At 38.6% G+C, this 21,073-nt stretch overlaps 1 protein-coding gene and 1 long non-coding RNA gene across 5 annotated transcripts in view; both read right to left on the bottom strand.

Annotated features, from left to right (window-relative positions):
- LRMDA (leucine rich melanocyte differentiation associated) overlaps window positions 1-21,073 on the bottom strand; it is an 877,229-nt gene that overhangs the window by 483,192 nt on the left and 372,964 nt on the right. The window lies entirely within an intron of this gene.
- LOC137143181 (uncharacterized) lies at window positions 16,014-18,970 on the bottom strand. Its single transcript, XR_010917127.1, has 3 exons — window positions 18,644-18,970; window positions 17,438-17,467; window positions 16,014-16,091 (listed from the first exon to the last, which is right to left on the bottom strand). It is a non-coding gene; the product is annotated as an uncharacterized lncRNA (long non-coding RNA).

Genomic DNA, 21,073 nt, shown 5'->3' with positions numbered 1-21,073 from the left:
GCCATGCAATAGCTCTTTAATATCAACCATAACCTTCATAAATGGGTTTGTAATGAGAAATCTTGTTTGTCATACAGTAGGTATGATTGATGCCATATATGAGTGAAATGAAGCCACAGTGACCATCTCAATAACATGAACAGCTGCCAAATATTCATTTAGCAGAATGAGTTTAGAAAACTTTGAGCAGATTGCTTTCACAAGGCTGCTTTCAACAAAAGGAAACATAATTAACGAGCTAATATCAGCATGTGTCTGGCTAAGCTAATGAATATCAAATTACACAGAAACCTGTATAAATCATCATTACCCTGAATTTTAATTGAACTTGCAATTAAACATGACAAATTTTATATACACTAAACCTTTAATTTATACTTTCAAATAAGGAATAATTTATCATTTTTAGTATTTCATAGTTAATTTCCCAATATGTACACTTCTAATTAACAAGGACAGACAGGCATTTAAAAAACTGTTGAAGAGCTCCATTGGTTACAACAACTTTCAGTTCTACAGATTAAAGTTGGGGACCAAGAATTTATGACAAAGTGCAGCAATCCACTTCGTCTGTGTTTGGAAAAATAATACTACTTCCAACATATCCTATGAAAACCACATGTATCTATCAATCAAAAAAACGGGCGTGCCTAGCTCTACACAAGATTCTAAACTCACTAATATGCTTCTGCAAAAGCAGAACTTACTACGAAATAGTTAGTAATATGTTACCAATTTAAGGCTGGCTTTTGAATGTTGCCTTGCAGTGAAATCAAAAGGCTTTTTAGATAATCATATTGCTGTTGTGAACTAAAGCTGTAGTTGCACACAATACTGCTTCCTGAGGGAAAGGACATCTCTCATTAACTTTTATTTACTTTCATTTTAAGCACATTTTTCATTGCTTATGCTAATGCCCCTTTTTTTATTTATGGTATACAGAGAAAGCCTAAAGAGGCTAACACATACAGCTCCTCCCCCCACAACCCTTTGTTTGGTTACATTAGAAATTTAGGTTCTCTCTGCTCCTGAAGAGAAGACTTGAATTACTGGAGAATTTGGTCTTCTCTACATTCAGGATTTATCCCAAGTAAGTGCACGGCCATTAGGCAAAACCACAAGTGGCACCATGGAACCTTGTTTGAAATCAGGGTAAGATGCAAATTGTGATCTACACCATTTTACCCTGCCACATTGAAGGCTGAAACTGATGCGGGGGGAGGGTGGGGAAAAGCACCATTGTTGAAATAATTATATCAAAAGAGTCAAGAAAGACATCTGTGCAGCTCAGAGGGAAAGAGATTTTTAGTCAGACTGATTAAACATTGCTTTTGGTTTGTTAACACCGGTTTAACGTTGATCAGTAAATTTTTGGAGAAAGGACTTTTTGGTTGACGTTTCAGTTAAGATGTGATAAACACAAACTCGGAGATATTCAGTAGATCCAATAGCAAAACCTGGAAAGACCATACTTGATATTCCTCATAATTGATGAGATAAAAAACCATGCAGGGTGGGGGAAATACACCTCCCCTGATAGTTTAAGCTTGTTTTATACATCAAAAATAAGCTTGGAAGGATTATGTTTTTAATTGGTAAAGGTCAATAAACATTGATTTCACCATGCACATACAAAAAATAGTTCCAAAGATAATAAAAATTTACAGGTAAGCAAAGTAAGAAAAATACTGTTTGAGAACTTATTAGAATTTCCTTTAAGGACATTCGTATTTTGTATATTATATATCATACCTTATGATTTGACAATTTTGTGTTAAGAGTTACAAAAGATTAACTTTTTGAATCTCAATATATACTGTCATTAAATAATTCTTCGCTGACATCTCCCCATATAATTTCCCACAGCTGTGAAAATTTAAGTCAATAAAAATAGAAAAAAAATGCTTCAAAATAAACAAGGATATTATCTGACAAAATTATTTAAAAAAAAAATAAAATTCTGCCAAACCTAAAATCCTTTCAGGTCACCTTGGAGTTTTACATAAGGTAACTGTTCTCAACAGATTGCTAGTAATAGTACACTCTGCAGCACGGGTAAGCATCCTGTGCCTCTGTTTTGCCTTGTCCCATAAACAACGGGTTAAAATTAATCTAATTAAAGAAATAAAAAGCAACGGTATCCATCATGGAGTCTGCCCGTGGTATTGGAAAAAGGGAGGGATAAAGAGATTTTGTACTCATTTTCATAAATGTGTAAGACATTTAGATGCCACAGTGACAGGCATAATATAAGAACTTGGAAAGAAAGCTATAGCTGCAACCATTGGTTTATACTGAAATGGTGCATCAGTGTTGAAGGATTCACTTTTTTGCACAGGATACTAATTTAGGTCAGGCTTAGTTTCAAGTAACTGGTTAACACTGTAAGTGTTAGCTGGAAGCAGTAAGTGATATGTAAGTATGTCCCAGAGATATTCCCACCCAAGCTTTCTGATCAGGGCAATGGAACAACCCAAGGAAAATTCTCTGCAGATGTTACTGTGAGCTCAGAGTATATTAGGAAAGGCTTCTGGGTGAATATTCCTAGTGCAAACATTATCAACCACTTCCATAATTATGGTTCCCAGTACTGAGACTCAGCGCTTGGATCTAATGAGCCCCAGAATGGGGGACAAACCTATCATCAAGCAAAGAACAGTCCCATTATTTGAGGTGTTTAAGGGTGCTTGTTCATATCTGCTCCTATCCTTAAGCTAGCTCAAAGACCCTCTGACTTTTTCCCCTTCCCATTGCAGCTCTAGGACTGGCTTCTTCCTGCTGCCTTAAGGGCTTTAGGTCTGGGCAATGTAGAGACCGTGTTGGTCGAGGTTCTCCTGGAAACAGGGGAGACTGTTGCCTTGAATACCATCAACCATGGTGTGAACACTTAGGAGATCCAAAGACGGGCAGAGGGAGTCACTCAAATAACTAGTCCTGTGACATAGGTTAGTTTGGAGCAACTGCTCACCTCCCCTGAGGAGAGCCCTCAGATGTGGTTCCAGCAGAGTTCCATTCCCATCACCCCTCTTGGGCAAAAAGGTTTTAAGAGAGCTAGCATAGAACAATTAAGAGAGTTAGCAAGGAGACGTGGGCTAGTGCAACTGCCTCCTCCCAACACCATCAACCCATTTTGTCTGACCCAGTCGGTGTGGCTGACTCAATGTCTAACAGACATTGCTAGTGAAAGCTGTTTCAGTCTCCAGAGATGCAACTCAGTTCCATTTAAAGCACTTAACTTGGAATTCAGATTGTCGAGTTTTATTCCTGGCTCTACCGCTGACTCATTGGGTGACCTTCAATAGCTCACTTAACTTCTCTGGCTATGTCTACACTGCAACTAGGCTTGTGCCAGCTGATACGGGCTTGCAGAGCTGTTGAACTGAAGTGTAACTGTTCAGGCTTGGGCTAGAGCCCAAGCTTCAGTACCCTATCCCCCTCACAGGGTCCCTGAGCCTGAACGTTTACACTGCAATTAAAATGCCCAACAATCAGCTGGCATGGACCAGCTGCCGGTTCCTGAATGCAGTGTAGACATACCCTCTGTGTCTCAATTTATCCTCTTGAAAAATCAGAATGATACTTAAATGTCTTTCAAGGATATTGTGAAGCTTAATCAATCTTCACTCCACTAATGAATCCTGCTTCATATCTTTCTTGCCCTACTGTCTTCTCCATGCTGCCCCCTTTGCCTCAAACACCTTTCTCAATCCTAACGAGCCAGCACCCACATCTCTTCTTTTACATCCCTCTACTCAAATCACCTCTTCCACGAGCGCCAATCCCAGTTGGCAAAAACAATATCAGCCACCTACATCCAAAAAAAAAAATAAATGAAATGTGCTCGGAGACAGATTTCTCCTCAAAGTTTCCCCAGTGCGTTTTGGGTTGCATGTCTATTTAGAACACAAAGGAATGTGTTGTCTTCTGCAACTTGTACAGCTCTGAGCACACTATCTGCAAGTAACAAATAATAAACAGTATCATTTGTCCAGTTATTCTAACTCTCAATCCAAAAGGTACAGTATCATCCTTGTTTTCTTTTACATTAAAATGCTTTATTTATTCTCATTTATTTTTCAGGGGCTTCTAAACCTGATGAAACTGCATACACTGAGGCTTTGAATGTTTAATGCTTGCTTGAAAAGCACTGTGCGCTCATGCCTGAGAAGCAGCAGGACAAATATTTTCACACATTATTAGATAGCTGAGTAAAACAGGCTCCACCAGAATTTACAACAGAAGCCTATCAGAATTTACAACTTGCAAAACTGTGGTTGTCTGCATTTTCTTGTTACTGTGCTTTCTGTAGCTAGAGAAGGCACTTTTTTTTTTTTTTTTTTTTGGGGCCATCTACTGTCTCACTACTTCCTAGTTAAACCTTGTCTCAAGTTATCAACACTCTCTGGAGAGATAAGCTTCTTCTCACTTACAACCTGTCACTAATAATCGAACTTTCAAGACTCCATCTCGAAAAGAGACTACTGGAGGCACACAGGTCACAGGAATTAACTGCCACCAGTCCTTGCAGAAAACTAAGCTCATCAATCTACAGCTTCTCGTCATAATTAGAATAACGGCTTCGAAAATTTGGGCTGATGTTGACTCAGTCTTATGCCACAAAGAACGCTGATTAAAATCTTGGTGTGAAAGTTAATGATAAGTGCTGGTGGCGTTGTCGTGGCGACAGGGACAAACAATTCCCTCGCTGTGACATTTTCAATGTCCTGCAGAAGAGAAACCGTCCTCTTTAGTGTGGCACTGTATGAAGCTTATTTATGGCTACAGGGCTTGCTGGATTGATGACTGTCGTAACACACTGTCAAATCCTTTACTGACACATTCATTTTTTTGAGCCCCTGTTGTGGCAGGAATAAAACACAATAAAATACTAAAGTCTTATTTACCAGTTTCTGTTTGGGTAAAATAGTGGACGAAATAAATTGTTTTTATATACAGCCTCACACACACACACACATTACATGCATTAAAAAAATGAGCATTTAATATGCTTACAAACCATTCAGTTCAAGCCCTGATCTCGCACTGGGCTGTGTGCAGAAGGAGCCCTGTATCTCCCGTAGCAGCCATCGGGGACCACAAGAGTTGGCTTACACTGAGCTCACTGCAGGATCAGGTCTTAAGCTTAGCAAAATGCCAGGTTGAGAGCCAAGTTTCACACCACACCAGAACAGTCCTCATATAGTTTTATTATTGCACACTGAATATAGGAAAGGATGAATTTTATTGACTAAGTGATATCTTAAATGTCTCCATTTATAGTAAAGCATTTCCAGCACTATCTTGTTAACGAATGGGTGGGCCCAGCACAGTTTTAGGTTTTGAAAACCTCTCCCAATACTTTCCCCAAACATTATATTGAAACTCAAACTTGAAAAGTATTAAGATAAGTTCCCTGCTTTCCTGCTCCACATACCCCTTCCTCAGTGCCTCTGAGGAGCATGGGGGGGAAAAAAAGTCTCCCTGCTCTTTGTTCCAAAAGACTATGGTGAAGATGTAATCCCCTCCTCCCTACAACATGCAATGGGACTCCTCCTCCTCTTACTTTTGCCACATTGATCTCATGCCTTCTGGGCTCGAGAGGCTGCCAACCAACTAATCTTGTAACTCTGGGGGAATGAGTTGTCAAGGAGGCATTCCCGGAAGATAGCAAAAGGGGGAGAGAGGGAACTTTAAAGACCACCAGCATCACGTGAAGATGAGTGGTGGAGCACAGACAGTCAAAGGAAGATGCGGTCTAGGGAGGGGAATGAGATCTGAGGTGGACAGACCAGCGTAGAGGATTTTCAATTCTCGCTTTCAAGGCTCCACTCAGCTCACATGTTGCCTATGCTTTTCCTTCCCATCTCATCACTTCCTCCTCATCTTCCTCCACCCAAACATCACACCTCACCGTCCCTTCCATATCCTCCTCTTCCATCTCTGTAAATGCTTCCATGGGACTGGTAATACAGTTCTCTTCCTGCCCTGGTCTAACATGATTCTTACTCTTTGTTCCTTTGCAACCTCACTTAACAGAATACTTTGGTGAAGGCTTTCAAACCAGAGCCCTCTTAAAGAAGTGTTTTTCTTCAGATTATAAAAAAAAAAAAAGATCAATGTACATCCTTATATTTCCATCCTCTGGATAACATACCTGGTGAACTATCTGCATATAGTGTTTGGTTTGCATCTTTAGATTGTAAGCATCATAAGGTTACGGCCCATATCTCTGATCAGTACCTAGCACACTGTCAGTGCTCAAAGCCAATGAAATCAGTAACTGGTGTATATAGTTTACAGGCTCATCAGGCACATTGAGATCTTTGATCTAAGATGGTCATATCATTATTTGTAGAAACAAATGAAATTCAGTACGTAAATGCTAATTTTTGCCAGTATTTTATGTAATGATGTTGTGAGTTATTTAACAATGGAAACAGACTGAAATCTTCAAAGCCACTTGGAAGTGATGGATGTGCAATGCCTACCATCTTTAACATGACCTGGGCAACCAAATCCTTCAGTAGCTTTGAAAATCTCAGCCAACAATGTTCTGTATCCAAATACCTAATGATTTGGGGTTGATTGAATTTCTACTTATTTCAATATTCACCCATTCAAATTGGCATACAGCTAGCACAGTTTTCCTTGAACAGTTGATGTGGAGACAGAGCCAAAATGAGGGAGAACATGTGCATGGAATTAAGTGGTAAGCTGCAACTTTTATTAAAATTTAACACACTGGAAACTAGCTGCTAGTTGTGATGAGTAAACACCACCACTCCAGTACCTTAGTTAGGTACTATACACGTTCCTACATAACCCATTGTGGCTTGCAGGTTCTGCAAGGAAGGCTAAATACACCCTATTCCTCTGCCAATTGGACCACTGGAGAAAAAATTCCTTCCTGACCTGTTAAATAGGTGATTGGCTAGATCTGCAGCATCTGTCAGACAGGTTTCCATTCTTAGTTTGGCAGGGTAGAGTGGACTGATTGAACACAGCGGAAAGTGGTTTCACATGGCCCTGCTGGGCTAAATCCTGTGAGCTGGGGAATGCTGGCCAATCAGCACTCCTCTTCCCCACCTGGTGCCAGAGACTATCAGAGAGGAGCTAGACATTGTCCCTTGGCTGTCCTACTTTCACCATCAGTTTCTCCCACCCGTTGATGCAGGTGGGTGGTATTTGTAAGTCACGGACATTGACATCATCATCAATACATGATTTACTTCAATTCATCACCAAGCTAATGACAATTGGCCTTGTAACCACATTGTGAAATAGCTCACAGCTAGCTCTTGCAAAGTGTTCCAATACTCCTTCATACACTGTTGGACCTGTTAGTTTGTCTACCAAGTTCGGTAAAGTATTTCCTTCCTCCTTTTTTTATTTATATCCCTTTTTATAGCATGGTTTGCACTTTAGTAATGGAGATCATGCTGCTTCATCTATAACAAAAATAAATTGAATTATCTGCTCACTAGGTATGTCATATAAAGTGGGGGCTAGATCCTGAAAATAAACCCACACGAGTACACCCTTGACACATGGAACCATATGCAAAGGTCTAGCCCAACTGGAACAGATACAGTCCATCACATGTTAAACAGTTCCTAAATATGTGTTTGCTGTAGGTAAAAGAATAAAGGAATTGTTATAATGTGTTCTGTTAATTCTATGATGATTTCATTATTATTCTTTTACCACCCCACTCACAAAAATAAACAAATGCAAAGACCAAAATATATAAACATTTAAAGACTATTTCCTACAAACCATCAAACCAAAGACCCTCAATGTGAAGGTTGGTGTTAGAAGTGGGATTCTAAAAAAAATATTCTGAAAACCTAGTATTTAAATCCTCTGAGTTCATAAGTGAAAATGAGTTTTACAGTTCTTATTGTATTCTCCATCTGCCTACATGTAAGAACCACCCTATAGCTGGGAACAACTGACAACGTGCTTGGCAAATATCTGCCACTGGAAGAAAAGAAAATACATCATCTTAGGCTCCAGAGGCCTGATGCAAAGCTCTGTGAAGTCACAATAAGGTGCTCTTTACACTCAGTTCAGTGAGCTTTGAATCATGACCAAAGTGCAGTGGCAAAGCTGTTTGAGGAAACCTGCACAGCATCTTAAAATATTAGGGCTTTTCTAGTGCTACCAATCCTTTGCAACTATGAATAGCAAATTCCTGTGATAATATAATAATGTAAATTTAAATAAAAATAGAATAGAATATCAATATTCCCTTCTTCCATCATCAAATTATTATATAAATGCTGCAGGTCAATGTATCTCATATGTGCTGCACAAGTATGTCACAAATCTTTACTCTTGTGCCTAAGTGTCAGCTTTCACTTTGATTTTCTTTGCTTTTGTCGGTTTGTATCACAACCTTAATATTATGTGAAAGTACTTTTTTGTGTCCTAATATGATTAAAATATACACTCTGTACCCTTCTGATTCCTGATGGAAAAAATGAGAGTTCTACACAAAAACTCTGGGTGACTAAACAGATTGTCAAATATAAAAAAAAGAAACTCCAGCAGTCAGTTTTAATTTATTCATGGCCATCAGCTTTTCTTGTCCTATTAGTTACCATAATAGCAACACAGTGTTGAGCAAAATACCAGAAGCTTTCATTAGAATCATTAACATAATTTGATAACTGATGGTATTTGATTTCTGACTTTTGAACTTTGACTTGAAGCTTGGTGTAAGATGTAATCTCACTGATTGGGTTTTTAAAAAAACAAAACAAAAAAAACCATGAACACTTCACATTACATTGCTTTGTTAACAGTAATTAATGTTCCCATTTGTCACAAGCTGTATTATTTGGAACAGCAGTAGTGATTGATAAAAGATGTGACAAAGATATACCAATGTCATCTTCCCCCAAAAGAATTTTGTCCTACTTTAAGGATTGCAGATAATAAACTAAGTCAAGCGTGTGTCTTTTTTCACAGTGAGAATTGGATAGATAAGGACATGGTTTTGATGTAAGCTATGACAATATTAATTTGTTAGCATAATGACAAAAATCAGTTAGAATAGATCTGAGTTAAATCCACCTATGTTAAGAATTCAGAGCTATGGCCGACAGTCAAGAAGCTCTAGCTACAACTTACCTACATACAATAGTGCATGAACTTACCTACATTTTAACAAGTCCTTAACTACAGAGGCAGAGAGAACAAGACACTCTATTTTCAGTCTATTCTCTCTAGATTTTTGGAGTAGTAGCACGCCTAATAATGTAGTGTTAATACAAATTGTATGGCTAAATCCCTATGTACTGCTTGGAAAAAGTAGGTTGGCACTTCGTGGACTGAGTAGAAGTAGAAATAACTACAACGTATGTGGCCCTGATCCTGCAAAACCTTGCAACTAAATTTAATTTAGTGAGTAGTCCCAGTGACCTAAATGGGAATACTCATGTATGTAAAATTTCTTATGTACCTAGGAGTGGGGGCCTGTGACAATAAATGCGTATGTGTATGTTCATGTGTTCTCTCTCTGCACTGTATGCAAGGGTTTCTGCATATTTAAATGTATATTTATGAGCATTTTAGAATCATAAGATTATATAATCAATAGACCATTATATTCTGGTTTACTTATAAAGGGGCTTTCTAGGAAACACTTCTCGGACTTGATAGACAAATAAATAGACTATTCTACTAGCATATCCATGTTTGTCCACTTTCTCATTATATGGGCGCATGATAATAAACGTGGGGAAACCAAAGCATGACAAGTATCTGTTGACCATGTTCTCAATATTGTGGCAGTTTTAGTTCCTATTTCTTAAAAAAGAGCTTATCCCAACTGTGGACACTTAATAGCAGTACAATTTTTATTATTGTAGCAACCAACGGGAGGCCCATTGTGCTGGTTATTATACAAATACAGAAAAGAGACAATCCAATTTCTGAATGGCTTACAATCTAAAGATTCATGTAACTCAAAATTTTCAAGATAACTAGTGATTTTTGGATGCTCAGCTTGAGACACCAGACTTTCAGAAAGTATTGAGCACCCAACCTCTGAAAATCAGTCCCATTTAAGGTGTCTCACAATGGACACCCAAAACTTGAGGCACTCAAAATCACTAGTGAAAAAAACATTTTGGTTTGAGTCTGCAAAATTTCTCTCAACCAACTTTTAAATCATCCACGTTTCTCAAAGAACTTAGCGAACACAGATGTTACTCTTGTTTTACAGATCAAGGAATTTAAATGACTTGTCCAGTAATTCAGAAAAGCAGCATCAGAAATAGGTACAGATCCTCAGCTGGTGTACATCATCATGGTGCTAGTGAAAAATATTTGCACTGGTTGAAAATCTGTATCCAGGCCTCCCGGCTTCAAGCCCACACTGCCTCCAACACCTAGTGTAGCATGCATTGTGCACTTTATTGTGTTGTGACATTATCACATGATGTTATGTTTTGAAAGCATACAACAAATATTAAAAATAGCTAAAACTCAATTATTTAAAGTTAATAATGACATTTTAAGTGTTCCCAGGTTGAGACTTTTTGTGAGGAGCTTCACTGAATTATTTTTAAATGAGAGCTTGGAGGAATTCCCCCCCACCAACAGCCAAAGTGAGAATTTTTAGAAAACCATTAAAAAAGGTTATAGATTAAATCATGTAAAAGACACATCTGTTGGTGCAAATGCACTCAAATTTGGTGTAACAAAGTTTATAATCTTTTAAAAGTAATTAATAAATATGTCCTATTCTAGTGTACAATTATACTATTCTTATTTAACTGTAAACTTAATAGGTATGATTTTTATATCTTATTCAAATCAACACAACAGTGTTTGCTTTTTTAAAGAGGAAGAACTGCATTTCTAATCTCCAAGGTTCATGCACATCAAAGCTGGTGAGCTACTATTATGCCTAACCAATGTAAATAAAATCATACACAAATGTTAATGCAAATTAATAGAGAGAGAGAGCTGTCAAGAAACATCTATCTCGTAGTTTTGATGTGGATTTGCATAGCGTTCCCTGAAGAACACTCACAAAAGTGAGGAAAGTCAATTATAGCCACTGCAGAAAAATATTGCATCTCTTCTCTCTCACACACAAGTTCAACATTGGATAGTGAGAACTGACAACAAATAAATAATGAAATGAAATATCTTTGTCCTGGTGCAACTTCAGTATGAACAACAATGTTCCCTCTAAGCCGCAGCTGCACAGCATTTTGGTGCCAACCATACAACTCACATAGCTGGGCACACAGTTGACACCCAGACCCTCAGCCTGCCGGAATGTGCAGCAGCTGACAGGAAGCCTTGAACCAGCAGGGAGGAGAAGTAAGGATCAGGGTGAAGGCGAGGCAGCAGGGAGCATGAATGGCACCTGGGTCCCACTCTGCCTGCCAGGCCTTTCGCCCTGAGCCTGAAACAGTTCTGCTAGGCATCACAGGAGCCAGCAGGCACCATTTAGGTAGGGTGGGGTGGGGGGAAGCTGTCCATAGTCCTGTTCCAGGGGACATAGGGACATGCAGAAAGGCTGGCCCCTGCCTCTGGCAGCAACATCCAAGGATTGGCGGTGCATGAAATGAGCCCCTGGCAGCCCAGCATGGCAAGGAGCTGTGGTACGGGGGTAGCGGTAGCCTGTTCTGCTGCTGAGGCAGGCGGGTACCTGGTCTGCATGCGCCTGCCCACTCCAGTATGTGATGGCAACTTCTTCCCAGGCGCCCGGAGGGAGGAAAAGGAAGTAGGGCTGGGTGTGGAGCACAAAGGGAAGAGTAGACAGGGCTTTTATCCGATTTTAAACCAGACAATCCTCTTTTTGAGTGGTTGGTCCCCCATTTGGTACGAAGACAAAACCAGACGTGGTTTTGGCCAGTATTGGACAGGGGATGCCATTTTGAAGAACATGCTGCTCTGCCCCCTGCCAGGGTGACCTTGTATGCAAGGAGTGTGCGAGATCACGCTGGCGTGGGCAGGCCCACACCATTTTCAGAAGTACTGAAATGTGCAGTATTCTGGGAATGTGTGAGTGGCCACCCTAGGGAGGAGAGCAGAACTAGCTATGGGCCAAGGAGGGAAAGACTCTAAAATATCTTCCCCCAAGGGAGCCTCAAGCCAGCAGAGAGAGGTAAAGAGTGGAGAAGGAGAAGCAGGGGCTCGTAGAAGGGATAGTAGAGAGGTTTCCTCAATGGCTGAGACACCAGGGAGCGGGTGGACGTATGGGGTCATGGGGAGAAAGGCAGGGGCTCCTGCTTTCCTTGGTGTCTAACTTTGTGCAGTTTGTAACTCCAAAATGCTTGAAAGTTAATAGGTCCTCAAACCACAGCTGTGTGTCTCCCATGTGTATATGAATTCCTCACGTCACTTTAAAAATAGCTTACACTTATAATGCAATATGTGCAGCCTCTTGTATTACTCAAATTGCTGATATGCATGCTTGTGTGTCCCGTATACTCAAACATTATGGCAAAAGCAGATATATCTTCATGAACTAACTCTCTCTTTCTCCCATATTTTATATATATATAAATATATATATATATGCGCGCACACACAACCACACGTGCAGTGGGCAAACAAAGATTTTCCATTTTGATGGAGTCTACTGATTTGAGAAATAATCCTTATACATAAATTGGTGTAGACAGACAGACAGACTCACCCCCCCCCCCCCGACAGACAGACACACACATGCACACCCTGCTTTCCTTTTCGTTAATATCCTTATTAATTTTATTTATTTTTTAATCAAACTGGTTAAATTAAATTAAAATCAAATTTTAATCAAAATTAATGGCAAAAGTCATGTTCCCTAAAAGTTCAGTACCCATTAGCATTAAGTCAAACCTTTAAACTTTGCCAGGACAGGTAAAAGAACTGATGAAAATATATTGTGCTTAGAGCTACCTCAAGTTCCAAATAGTACACACCTCTTATGTGTATCAATGAAGTATTATGAACTATATATTTCTTTACCTGTTAGTGTTTTATTGCAGTGCTGTTCACTTGCTAATGTTTAATATGTTTCAGCATTTCCATTATAAACCCTTAGTTACAAGAATTTATTTATAACACAAATCTGTCCACACAACTCAAATTTGGCACAAATATTTTAAGTTCTTTTCAAATGATTGTGTCCTGATAAACAGAATTGGGGTTAGAGGGTGGGAGGAAATAAATGGGCTTTTAGGTTATAAGAGTCCAAAAATATAAAATCCACATACCAAAGTGAAACTGTGAAGTTACTTATCAGAAAACAGTCTACAACTTTACTATATTCATATGCATTCTTAGTAAGGCGAGGAAAGTTATTTAACAATTTTCTAAAGGTTTTTAGCAGGCAGATTTAGAACTCATATACAAGGAAATAGGTTAACAGAGTGGATCAAAGAGCTCTTAGGAAGCAGTGGCAGTTTCTTAAATTATCTGTATAAAGTACCGAGAATGTGCAGAACATGGACTAGATCCTCCTTATACCAGGGCTCTGCTCATCATAGCAGAGAGGGGAAAAGCTTCCTTGGACCGTTTAGCCCCCAGTGTAAATTAGAGCAGCTTCAGGACCATGATATAAACTAAGGATCACCAGGGTGCAGGGCTACTCCAGCACAGTCCCCTTCCCTTGTCCATTTCCTTTAAATGGGGGATAACTCCAGGTAGCCGGATTCACCTGGTTTTCAGCTTCACTGTGCCACCCAAGTGGCACAAAGCAGGTACATACTGAAAGATTTTCTGCCCCTCTCTTTGACTGTTCCCTTGAAGTCACTACAATCTATTTGGGTCAATGAAAGGTCTTTTCTATATGAATTTTTTTTTTTCAACAATAAGTTTCATATGGGAGTTTTAGCATAAGGATTTACCATAAAGAAGATAAATTAGGACAGAAGACTGGTACCTATGCTATTGGACAATTGAGCCAATAATCCTCAAGTCTAGCAATAAATTATCATGACTCTAATACATTATAAATGGGAAAACAGTATCCCAAAGAAGTTTGGAAAGACTCCATTATTCGAAATCAGTCTCCTGGGACATCACTGTACCACTGACGGGATTTATTAGGTATTGCCAAAAAAGCATACAGGAGAAGTTTGGAAAAGTGTGAGGTACTCCGTATACATACACATGGGTACAGTTTGCTTGGAAGATACATTTTATATAATCCTATTGGGAACAATAATTGGAGGTCAAGGAGCCTAGCTATCTAAATTGGTGGCACTTCAGAGTATTGCAGAATTATTATGTACAAGATCATGAGCAATAAGACTCATTCATTCATCACTCTTCCAAACATATACTGGAAACATTTGCAGCAGCACCACAGCATCTCAGAACTGATTTATAGAAATACAAGGGAGAGGTAAATGTCTACCAGTGGTTAGGGAAGTAACACATGGGTAAAACCCGCATATGCCATTTGGACTAGTATTTGGGTTGTGGCCACATGTGGCAGGAAAGCCACTACTCCGATGCCTGAGTGGTAAACTGTGCAAAAGCCAGTCAAAAGGCAGCTTAAAAATGAGCCTGAGTGATAGGAACCACTATTATTACCATTCTACCATATCAAAGAGAAAGAGGCTATTAAACATAATACATAAAATAACATTTAGTAAGGAAACCAGAATAATTACTTAGCAAAAAGGACATTCAGTCAGGTTCTAAACCATTGCTCTGAATTGGGAATATTACTTATGTCTTAAGTTAAATTGAGTACAACTTCCTAAGCACTCCCTTAAAGAACACCTGTAAGTAATGGGATGGAATATCCAATCCATCATGCTTTTTTCTACTAGAAACAGTGAATTTAAGAAGGTCTTTGATATTACCTCTTCTTTACAAACTCCATGTGCTCAGTGCTATAGTCAAGGTCACAAACCCACTGATCTGAATCCTGACATGAGTGTTCAGGTGAGCATGTATCACTGCTGACAGAAGTCTAGAAAGACCAACTTTATTTTTTGTTGCCTGCTGCAGTCAACAGGGGTTTAATTTACTCTGTGTGAATCTAAAAACACACACACTTATGGGAGAAGAACTATTTTACTCTTTAAGTGTAAGCTTTGTAAAATGTGCTGTTGAAAACAGAGTGTTTCAGTAATTAAAATCACCATGTCACTTGGTTTTTAAAGTATTTTCTAATTATCACTGGGAGCATTTCAATAACACATCTGAGGAATATTCATGGTTCTGTAGTAAGCCACATAAAATGTTAGATATCCTACATATTATTTTGCCAAATGGAATCTGTGTCAGATATTTCAACTTCTCTGTAATTGACGCTCAAGGAAAAAATAGCAACTTCAGCCCATCCCTAATATTATTATGAATAAGATACAGTATCTTTTTGAGTGGCAGAACAGTACACAACTAGGAGTAATTATTGGTATTATTTGTACTGCGATAGCACCTCAGAGCTCCAGTCATTGGTTAAGATCCCACTGTGCTTGTGCTGTACAAAAACACAACGAAGAGATAGCCCTACTCCTACAATCTAATGGGCCTAACATTACAAAAGAGAAAAATCAGGCACACAATAAAAACAAAAACTTCCGCCAGTGAGATCTGTTAAGTTGTGCAATATGGAAGAGTGGAGGAATGGGTATCATTTAAAATGGTGGAACAAAACAGGGGAACATATGATAAAGGATAATCCAGCACTGGCAGGGGAGATCAGATACTATGATTTCAAGCCTTTTCGGTGATACTGTAACAAGCTGGCTAATATGTACATGCTAGTGCCATCTACTGGATGGAATCAGAATGCTTTACTGTGTCATAGGTCCTATACTGCTAACAGATACTTCTTTATCTCAAGTAGCAGATGTCTGATTTTGAAACTGGATTCAAGCTCAACTTCTGTTGCTGCTGTGATGTTCTGAGTGCCTGAAGAGTGCTACAAAGTAATATGTATGAAAATTTTACAAGGCCATTGGTTTCTGACAATACGATTCAGTTTTTTTTACTCCAAATTGTCTAACATACATAAACATATTTTTAAGAGCAAGAATACTGCTGTGCAATTCTGGTGTGTCTCACTTTAGGGTAGTGTCCCAATGCTCATCACACAAGATGTCAACATCCACACTCGCCAGCTGTTATATCAGAAATAAAAGTAATTGTAATAGAATATTGTCATAGTATCTATGTCACCTTCCTTAAAATTGAGGATTTTGGCTCTGTTTCAGCATCCATCAAGCAGAATCTATTATCCTATGACAATATGCCATTTCACGGATATCTATTCATTCTAAAATACATATATTTACACTATTTGGATGGTGATTTTAATGCTGTGTGTGTTCTTTAAAAGTAGACTATTTTAACATTATAGATTCGAATTGACATTCAATTCCCTATTTAAATCTTTAAATATATTTAGGAATTCCTCACTTCAGCAGACTTTCTAATGCCTATTTCTTTACTGTTTAAATATATATTACAATCTAAAATGAGAAAGGTCTTCATTAATTCACTGCACTTGGCGGTCTCACTTTTTAGGTATTAGTTTCAGTCATTTATCACAGTGCACTATCAGTAACCAGGCAAAGGTGACAACAGTATTTATGTACATCACCACATTTTATTTTTTAGGCTGTGGCTTTCAAAGGGGCCAATGGGAGTTAGGGCGTCCCATTCCCAATACATTTAAAAGTCCCAGTCTTAATTTTTTTTTTCTTTTTTAACTGAAGCTGACCCACACATTACATTTCACCTACCACTACCTGTCATTTTACCTACCTACTCTGAATCTCAATCCAAGAGAGTTATGTTTATATATTCCTATTGCAAAAGAACAATTACTAATGAAAGAATGTTTATGACATTTGGATCTGTCTTATGTTAAGCTACTTAATACTGCAAATGTTGGTTCATTTTTTAAAATCAAAATTGTGGCGAGAAAAAAATTACTCTATTTTAAGAGAGCATGATCAAGAGGAAATTAGAAAGATCTAAAAGCAGTCATTTCCTCTGTAAGAACTATACAGAGAAAATATTAAGTAGCCTCTAAGAATGAGCAGGATGTTATATCATCGTCAGTATATCGATGACCCAGATGGTATTTGTATATTTGAAGTATGACATCTTTCCCCCTCTGTCATCCAACACAAGTAATTAAGAATAATCAAGTGGGTGTTAATTGGATATAATGGAACAATCTCCAGTCAGCCTGAGCCTACCATTTGCCTCTTACTAGTAATTATGAACACTAAGTACTCATGCTAATCTCCTTCTTCTCATTGAAGCCAAACAGAGGTACAGTATTTACTCAGATGATGGCTTGTTTTGTCTGCAATTTAGTCTGTTTTAAGCCAAGAAACTCATAATTTGCCAAGCTGTCACCAGCTGCTGGGATTGGACAAAGGGAGGTAAAGCCCTTGATGACAACAATTCAGTGTATATCATCCAAGAGAAAAGGGCATGTATTAATTAAACTGACCTCTGGTTACAGCGATGGCAGCAGCAGCACCTGGATGTGTAAACAGTGAAAAATTAAAGCCATAAATTTAGATTACAGTGAACACTCACCTTATATGTGCATTTCATATTCAACGTGCCTCATCTTTTAAACACAAAACTTTGAAAGCGACTATATTTTTTCTATGAAAGACTAACAGCCCTTTGCTGACATGAAACTGGTGAACAATCTCAGTCATATCACTTTAGAATGCACTTCGCTGTTTGATTACTATTACTGTAGCAAATGGAAAGTATCTTATCAAGAGTGACCATTAGAAACATATTACCAGCCATTAAGCAGATGGTTAGATGTTTTAAAATAGCTTTTACATAGTAATAGAATCCAGAGTAGTCAACTTTATTTATTATTCTATTAAGGATAAAAAAAAACAACAATGAACTACTTTTTTTTTGTGATGGACGGAGACATTTTTAGACATACTGTAAGAACATCATGTTACAAATATACTGAATGAGTTACGATCTTTGAAGCACATTTATTGAGAACGCTATTATAATTGTATTTATTTTTATATAAAATAAGTTTTTCCAGTCATAAATTCAGGGGCAAACTGTATAAGAGGTGCTTGGAGAGTTGTGGGTCAGGCAACCTAGTTTCGGGACAGAGCTGGAGAAAGTCTTGATTAGAGTGGGACAATATATTTTTTTTTTTTTTTAAATAAAAAGCAAGTTCACCAAAAAATGCACTTTTGGGGGCACCATAACTATTCTCAAATTCAGGCCAAATAATTTCAGCCAAAAAAAGAAAAAAAACCCAAAAATTGTAAATGTCTAAACATTTTATTTTCACATTCCCCAAAAAAAAAAAAAAAAAAAAAAATTTGATTTGAAAGATTCCCCTCCCTCCCATTTTGGCAAAAAATACTTAATTTAAGTTTTGGTTCAATTTCCCACCCCAATTTTCTACAGTTTTAAGAACTTAAGGTGGGTTATATAATTTGTTCCAATTAACATGAGTTTATGGAAGATAGACACTCTCAAACTAACATGATATCTTTTTGATGACACTGCAAGTTTGATTGGTACAGATTATAGTGTTGATATAATATAATTCAACTTCTATATGGCATTTGACTTCTTGCCTCATGACCTTTTGATTAAAAAATTAGAAAAATATAAAATTAACATGGCAACCATTACATGGATCAAAAACTGGTTAACTAACCTGTCTCAAAATATAATTGTAAGTGGGGAATCATCAAGAGAGTAGCTTTCTAGTGGGTCCTTCAGGGATCAGTTCTTGGCCCTATAGTGTTTAACATTTCTGCCAATGATCCGGATGAAAACATAAAATCATCATGAATAAAGTCTGTGGATGACACAAATATTGGAGGAATGGCTAAATAACGAAGAGGATAAGTCACTGATACAGAGTGATCTGGATCACTTGGTAAATTGGGTGCAAGCAAACACTATGCATTTAAATATGCCCAAATGTAAAGTCATGCAACTAGGAACAAAGAATGCAGGCTATACTTACAAGATCAACCCAATCTTGGGAAGCTAAGACTGAAAAAGATTTGGCAGTCATGGTGGTTAATCAGCTCAACATGAGCTCCCAGTGTGATTCTATGGCCTAAAGCAGCGGTTCTCAACTGGTGGTACACCAAAGAAGGCTGGGTGGTATGCAAGGCGTACTGCGCCGCCGAAACCGCCGCTGCCAGAAGAGCCCTCCCTCCCACCCTTGCAAAACTGTGCCGCCGAAAAGGGGAAACAGCGGAAGGCTTCTGGCGGAGGGCATTGTTCCCGCCATGGAGCCCGCTGCGAAACCCTGCCACCGCCGAAAGTCCCGGCCCACCACTGCCGCCAAAAGCCCCCCCCCCCTTTTTTTTTTCCCAAATGGTACTCGGGTCAGGTACAGTCAGGTCAAGTGGTACTTGACCTGACTGTACCTGACCCGAGTGGTACTTGGGAAAAAAAGGTTGAGAACCGCTGGCCTAAAGAGTTAATGCAATCCTTGATAAACAGGAGAATCTCAAATAGACATATGGAGGTTATATTACCACAAAGTATGGCACTGGGGCAACCGCTACACTTTTCGTGTCCACAATTCAAGGATGTTGATAAATTGTAGAAGGTTCACAGAAGCCATGAGAATGATTAAAGGACTGGAAAATATGACTTACAGTGATAGATTCAAGGGGTTCAAACTGTTTATCTTACCACAGGGAAAGGTAAGTCTGTAAGTACCTAGACGAAGAGCAAAAAAAATGTATAATGGGCTCAATCTAGCAAACAAAGATAGAACAAGATCCAAAGACTGGAAGTTGAAGCTAAACACACACAGACAAGAAATAAAATGTGAATTTGAAACAGTGAGGGTAACCACAGGAATAACGAATCAACTGTAGTGGTGAATTCTCCATCACTGGCATTTTTAAAATCAAGATTGGGTGTTTTTCTACAAGATATGTTCTAGTTCAAACAGCAATTAATTCAGAGAAGTCCTATGGCCTGTTTTACAGGAGGCCAGTCTGGATGATCTCAGTGGTCCCTTTTAGCCTTAAAATCTATGAACCTATACATTTCCTTATCATTGATATGCAGCTACCTCTGGTACATAAGAGCACTATTCAACGCTCTAAGGCAAAGAAAGAAGAATATCCAAGAAACAAGAAATCACCCTGACTGGAATTTGACGTTGTCCCCCATATCTATACATCCATCTCCATAACTGCAGTAAATGAATGTTAAAAAATTTCCATGAACAAACAAGCAGCCTCAACCTCCATTGTTTTAAAAAGTGTCTTAGGAACTGAAGTGACCACAAAGTCAGGAATTTGATTTCTGAACTCATCCAGGAAGCAAGTTTTCTTTTTGAAATTTTGGTTATTGTTTCACACACATCCTCCTCCTTTTGCCCCAAATGATTACTGTGATAGGGTGTTCATTCCACACGTACCGAGAAAGTGTTAATGTGGGTCTGAAAGGCTAGTCAACCTGCCTGCACCAGACCACATTAGAAATAAAACCCAGATGTGGGAAAGCAGGGCTTATTTCCCTAAAGAGCTGGGTGAGCCAAGTTGAGGACAGGACAGCCACAGGACAGGAGATAGAGAGCTCACTCTTTCTGTGAAGTAGGCTGAGGAGAGCAGGCCACACTGACTTCTTCAGGAGTGAGCTAGACACCACAGAAAGGTCAGGACTCTGTAAAGCAATCTGGCTAGAGGGCCAGGACACTCTTATAGCTGGAGTTGGCCAAAGGACAGTGGGGGGGAAACTGAGGCTCAACTGCCTCCCTGCCACATCTGCCAAAACAAGGTGTTCTGGGGGAGCATCTTTGCCACAATTACTATACCCCATACATTTTTTACTGCTAAAGGTTATATTTTTCTCTAACACATTTTTCACATTTATTTTAGGAATAATGTTCTCCAGATTTTGATTCAGTCTGTTACTTATTATTAATGACCTCCAGAGTTTTCATGGGTTCTACTGGGTAAAAATGGTATCCCTGCAATTACTTCAAATTGTTCAGTGCATATGCATATGCAATTTGTGATCTCTCTGAATCTGGCACCTTATTTAAATAAACAGTATTATTTGTCATTTCTAAAAACATAGATGACAAATGTCAGTGGAACATAGGATTTGT

This window comes from Emydura macquarii, unplaced genomic scaffold (assembly GCF_026122565.2).
Source record: "Emydura macquarii macquarii isolate MOO-44397 ecotype Brisbane River unplaced genomic scaffold, CSIRO-AGI_Emac_v2 contig_67, whole genome shotgun sequence".
Lineage (NCBI taxonomy): Eukaryota > Metazoa > Chordata > Testudines > Chelidae > Emydura > Emydura macquarii.
The sequence above is the reverse complement of the archived record's forward strand: the minus strand, read 5'-3'. Positions and strand labels throughout refer to the sequence as shown.